Consider the following 6,203-nt stretch of genomic DNA (forward strand, 5'->3'; position numbering starts at 1 on the left):
ATTGTATTCATTTAATGTTGCTTGACTCATAATTGACTGGACAATGCCAAAATTAATTAACAGGCACATTTACCTTATATATATATTTATTTCATGTTTTTGAGTAGATATAAGTTCACTTCACGATGGAGAGCAAATTTGTTTTTTAATTTCCCAATGTGGTACCTCGCTTCTATTTTTGCGTAAACATGGCTATTTAGCTACAAATAACCGGAGTATCAACATTGATCACAATATTATAACGTTTTTAAAGATGTTTCATAGTGTGTGTTATATCATGTACCTTCTTTAAACATGTTTACAGACATTATGTTTATAATGAAGTGACGTTTGTTAATTAGGAAATAGATATCAATTCTGAGTGCATTATTTAGAGGTTAATACCAAAACATCAGTCTTGAAAGCTCAAAATTTCATAAAAAATCTGGCACTAGATCTAAATGTTGTTCTCACACAAAAAATGTACAGAGTTCAGTAGATCTAATTATCGATAAAAAACACCAATAAAACAAAATGTTCTCATATTTATTTTTTGTTAGATCTATCACGATTGTAAGTTAATCGGAGTGTTAAACTGTATGACAGATATTTGTTTACATTGACAACAGTAACTGTCCGTTTCTTAATCAAAGCACTGAAAGCACTGGAGGGTCGCTTGCGCTGACAAATTTATATGACATTATTTTGCTGGTGATCACTTGAAAGGCCAAATCATGTCCTTTTGCAACTTTTTTTGAAAAAGTTCATGTCATATTCAAGTGGAAATGATTGAGTACAGAGGAAAGAGCAATATTTTGCCATATGATTTAATTCAGGAAGATTTATCATTGACATCCAACAATTACAACACGGTTTATCAAAAGTACTAACAAGAGCGATTGGTGATCACATGTGTCACCTCATGATGGCCAATTTCATGTTGGGACAAATTTTGTAACAGACGGACAGTGCACAACTAGACTTGGTACTGATCATTCCTGTAAAGTTTGGATGAAATTGCACCGGTAGTTTATGAGGAGAAGTCCGGACAAGCTTTTGTGTATCTGGCAACACACAGAAAAAATTACCTTTTTACCAAAGGGCCATAACTCGGCCAAAAATCATTCAACCGGAAAACCCGTGCAACATGCGCATGGACTTGAGCTACAGATCAATCCTGTAAAGTTTCTTTGAAATTGCATTAGTGGTATAAGAGAAGAAGTCTGGACAAACTTTAAAAATAAAAATTATTTAAGGGCCATCACTCTGACAAAAATCATTGAACCGGAAAATGCTGACAGTATGCACAACTAGACTTGGTACTGATCATTCCTGTAAAGTTTGGATGAAATTGCACCAGTGGTTTATGAGTAGTCCGGACAAGTTTTGTAAGGGACGGACAGACAAACGACGAAGAAGTGATCCCTATATGTCGCCACTACTCCATAGAGTCGACACAAAAACCAGTATTTTTTCTCAAGTGGTTCAGTTGAGATCGAAAAACCAAACTGCTTTATATCCTCAAAATAATACTTTGAAAGTTGAATAAATTTTAAGAGTACACTACTGACAGAAACAGAAGTTGGAAGTAGATAACCAAGTCCTCTATTAACAAGTACTTAGCATTGATAATTTCATATGAAAAACATGCTCATTCTTGGGGATTATAGTTATTCAAGTTCAAACAACTCGAAAAGAAAATGGTTGAAAAATCTTTCTGTTTATATGCATACTAGTAATAAGTGTTCCATCAGGGATAAACTTTCAGTGATTGTGAATACATGACTTATCAATGTCACAATTTCACCCAGAGAGATTCATGAAATTCTCACAAAAAATAAGTAAAGTATGGTCAGTTGAAACTAGAACTACACTAAATGTGATTAATACCCCCACAAAACTGCTTTAGACATTTGGATGTAACAGAATACCTTGTAAAAGAATTGAAATAGAGTTATGTTCGTGGGCATTTAAAGATAGTAAGTTGTGGTTCTTGTATGTTGCATTTCCTTTCAACGTGGTTGACCATTGATTAAGTTTTATTGAAGAACTCTACAAATACTGCAGATAGAGTAATGGTTATTGTACACTGCATTTTCTCTCATTCGTTTGACCATTGTATCAAGTTGTATTGAATTCAAACTACTAGTTTTCAAGTGATGCACTGGACAAAAGTACCAAAGGGCACTTCTGTAGGATCATTCCTGCAAAGTTTGGTTACTGTGCAGTCTTTGGTTTCCGAGGAGATTTTGTTTAAAGAAATTTTTGACGACCAACGAAAATTTGATGGTGGGGGTCACAATAGTTTCACCATGAGCACGTTGTGCTCAGGTGAGCTAAAAAGTAATGATCAAAATACAAGTTTGTGGATAACCTCGTCAATGACTGTTACGATACCTCTATTTTTTAAAAAGATTTTGTCGAGCTAAAAAGGGGCATTACTGCAACAAATATAATTTATTGTAGCCAAAATTAAACTAAATATGTCTTTTGATACTAACATGGCAAGTATCAACACAATTCATTTCCTTCATAAGTTGTCCTGCAGAAATCAATTGAACACCATAACTTATAACATGTTTTTCAGAAAAAAAAATGACATTACTTTTAGATTATTTCACAATAAAGTATAATTTCAAAAGTAGCCAGACTTTATTTGAATGAGGATGAAAAGCCTATAAACAAACAGAAATTTGTGGGAAATACATTTATTTCTCAGAAAAATGTGATAAATAAAGAGTAGATAATAAATATTTGCAAATCAGGAAGGAAATTAAACAAATTCAGGAAATATGACAGAATCACTTTCAAAGATGAACATTAAAAATTAATGATTAATGACAAATATCTGAAAATAAAATATATTTGTCATGTTGCAAGTTATTGTTTATGATATCTGGCACTGAATTTACTCCAAAACATAAAGACAATGTGCTCCATACATGCCATACTTAACAATTTACCAGTAAATCGAAGACATATTTCTATAATTTTTTTTATCATATCTTTGCATGAATTATCATAGTTAGCTTACACCACTATGTAAAATGCTAGTTTCTGGTCACAAGAAAATCAAAAGCAATGGATGGTGTGATATTCAAACTAAATTAACTTTACAAATGCTGCTGAAAAACGAACAAGAATATTGTCAATTACTTTCAATTAAATGACAGGACAAATATTGGTTTCAATTAATGCTGCTTTACAAGAATAGAACACCACTTCTAACTGCAAGCAGAACCATAGTGTATTCTGGTGTCAGGAAAATAATTATTATCGCCTATTTTTGTATCTCATGCTTTCTTTAGATGGATAAAAGTAAAAATTTAAAGTGAACTACTATACCTCAATTGGTATTCTGTATGCAAAAGTTTCCTTTTGAATACAGAAATAACTCCTTCACATAGTAAGCTTCACTTCAATTAAGTTGTTCCAGAAATAATACATTGTCTACTGGGTACTTCAGACAGCTTCATTTGAACAGAGTGGGCAACTTCTTACTGCAAAGTGGGAGCAAGGTTTAGTAAAACAATTAAACAGCATAAGTTGTTCAAATACAAGAAACTAGAAGCAGGGCATAATCGGTTTATTGTTTTTCAGAAAAATAATTGAAAATTTAACTTTAGAATGGATCATTTCACTATAAGCATACATTTTAATTTTCTAGTGTAACATGTTTACAATAATATATATTTTTTGTATGATTACTAGTCCTACAATGAATTAATGTAATTCTGGAAAGGAGACTTCTAATTTTAAATACTTTGTCATGATTTTGAATTAGAAAAGGTCTGCAATGATATCAGTCAAACATTAGAAAGTAAAACCCTATGTACAACAACATTGGTGCAAGTTAAAAATTTGGAAAAACCCTAAAACTGTAATTCATTCATTAATCATTTTTCCACATAATCTAATAGTAAAACATGATGATATTTGTCACAAAATCCTTGACTTCAGGCATATGCACCATGCAACAAGTGATTACAGTTAACATGTTTAAAAAGTTTGATGACTCTAATTAATTGCTAAGGGATCAGTTATAACCACAAGATGACATACCTTAGAACCTTATGATATTAGGAAAGACCTTTATTGACATGCAATCAACAACAGACCTAAATTTATTATTGAAAAAATGACAAACCTGTATGAATTTTTTCATTCTCTGCAGCAGAAACCCCTTCCTTACAGATAATTTCAAAGAATCTATAACTATGATCATCATCATCATCATGAAGACTTCTAGGCTGAAACTTCATCACTTTTTGCTATAACAAACTGCCGGTTTGAGCTGTCTTGTCCTGTATACATGTATATAACTTGGCTGAACCTACTGTACCTTCACTGTTATCAAACAGTAACATGACAGAAGTCATCTAAAAAAAAAGCAAAACAAAATTTAATGTCTTATATTAAAGATCATGCACAAGTAATCAGTATTAAACAAGCAATTTATATCATTTAACCACAATTTTTTCTGCACATATGATATCTGTGTTAAATATATTAAATAATAACTTTAAAGGTCCATTAAGCCTTAGAAAAGATAAAAAAAATATTTTTGAAACTTTCCTTTTACATATCTTGTTGCACTTCTCAAATAGTTACATGTACTCATTGACCATGTACATGTAGAGAAATTATCTGGCAATTGGTATTATTTACATTAATTTAGTATTTTGTATGGAAGTCAAAATAATACTGCTCACATTTTGCTACCTTTACAACTTGAACACATGACTGTTTGTTCAGTGTTACTCTTTTCAGTTGTTAAACATTTACAATGCTCTAAATACATCATTAAAACATTATTGAAAACATGTTTGACCTTTCTTAAGAATTACAAAATTATTTACCTCTGACACATTATATGTGCTTTTAAGATTTTCAATATTTTTTACCAGAGATTCTTTTACCTATACTCTTATTCTATAGATTAATTACTAAGAACAGAAAATAATGTAAAGTGTACTACACATTTAGTTACACACAACTTGATAGCAAATTATACATTTTTCAATATAATAAAATACAAAAAGGAAAACTGTTTCTCTCTGTAACCAAAGAGAAATCATAAATATTGTAAACTTCAGACTTATACTCTAATACCTTAAGCATTATTGGCCTCTGATGGCTGAATTCTAAGGTTGTTATAATTTATGTACTTTTACAGTCAAAATGAGGTAAATATTTTTTCAAGGAATTTCTTCTAATAAATATATATGCGAACAGAAAACAAATAAATGTAACGATATGACAATAAGTTAAATTCAGTATTTGACCTTGATGGTCAGTCATCTAAAGGTCAATGTCATATGTGAATTACTTAAAGGGACTCCACTGAGGCTTTTGACTAGACCGGATTGGAAATAATTTTTCAAGATTGATTATATGATATTCTATTTGATGTAGATCTCACCAAAAAAACCTATATTCAAAAATTTCAGATCATGCACTCGCTCTGTTTTCTCATAATGATAACTTGAACAGTGTAAAATGTCAAAAAAATGAACAGTGTTGCCGAGCTTTTGATTCATACATGTATTGGGAAGAATAGAATAAGAATAGCACAAATATACAATTTTCAATGTATTTCTAAATATATTTCTTAACAGTATGTGCATATCATTCTGGACACAAGGAAAAAACAACAGCATTTATTGCAAAAAAGCTGGTATACTGCTTTTGTACAGGAAATAATTCCATGAGGGTAATGTTGTTTTTAATTTTGACTATTAAGTCAAATATGTGTTTTCAAAAATTTTCCAAAGCTCAATAAAATAAATGTGGGTTTTTATTATAAACAAACATTTAATGAGAACTTACACTGAACAATACTATCATAGTATGTCTTGACCATGTCACATTAAAAACCTCGCACAACAGTTTTGTTATATCACACACCTGAAAATAAATGCATTTTCTTATTTAACATTAATATGATTTTCATATCAACAATAAAGCATTCCCAACTTATAGTTATCTAAATCATTTGGCTTAATAGTCAAATCAGCTACATCATGTACAATGTATATATACCAATTCAAAACAGGGTCAATGCATCAAAACTATTGGAACAAATCAACAGCAAGTAAAATGTTGACCATAACCATTCAGACAATATCATTCATGTTTATAAAATACAATGATTATTTGTGAAATTAATCAGTCAAATCCCATGTTATCAATTTAATTATATATTTTTCTTATATCAACAATTT

At 30.5% G+C, this 6,203-nt stretch overlaps 1 long non-coding RNA gene across 1 annotated transcript; it reads right to left on the bottom strand.

The window, feature by feature from the left end:
- Positions 1–2,964: 2,964 nt before the first annotated feature.
- On the bottom strand, positions 2,965–5,886 carry LOC132729005 (uncharacterized). The gene is made up of 3 exons (XR_009625555.1): positions 5,809–5,886; positions 4,127–4,358; positions 2,965–3,479 (listed from the first exon to the last, which is right to left on the bottom strand). It is a non-coding gene; the product is annotated as an uncharacterized LOC132729005 (long non-coding RNA).
- Between the last annotated feature and the right edge of the window lie 317 nt (positions 5,887–6,203).

This window comes from Ruditapes philippinarum, unplaced genomic scaffold (genome assembly GCF_026571515.1).
Source record: "Ruditapes philippinarum isolate M1 unplaced genomic scaffold, ASM2657151v2 ctg7358_1_1_1_1, whole genome shotgun sequence".
NCBI classification, from domain to species: Eukaryota; Metazoa; Mollusca; class Bivalvia; order Venerida; family Veneridae; genus Ruditapes; species Ruditapes philippinarum.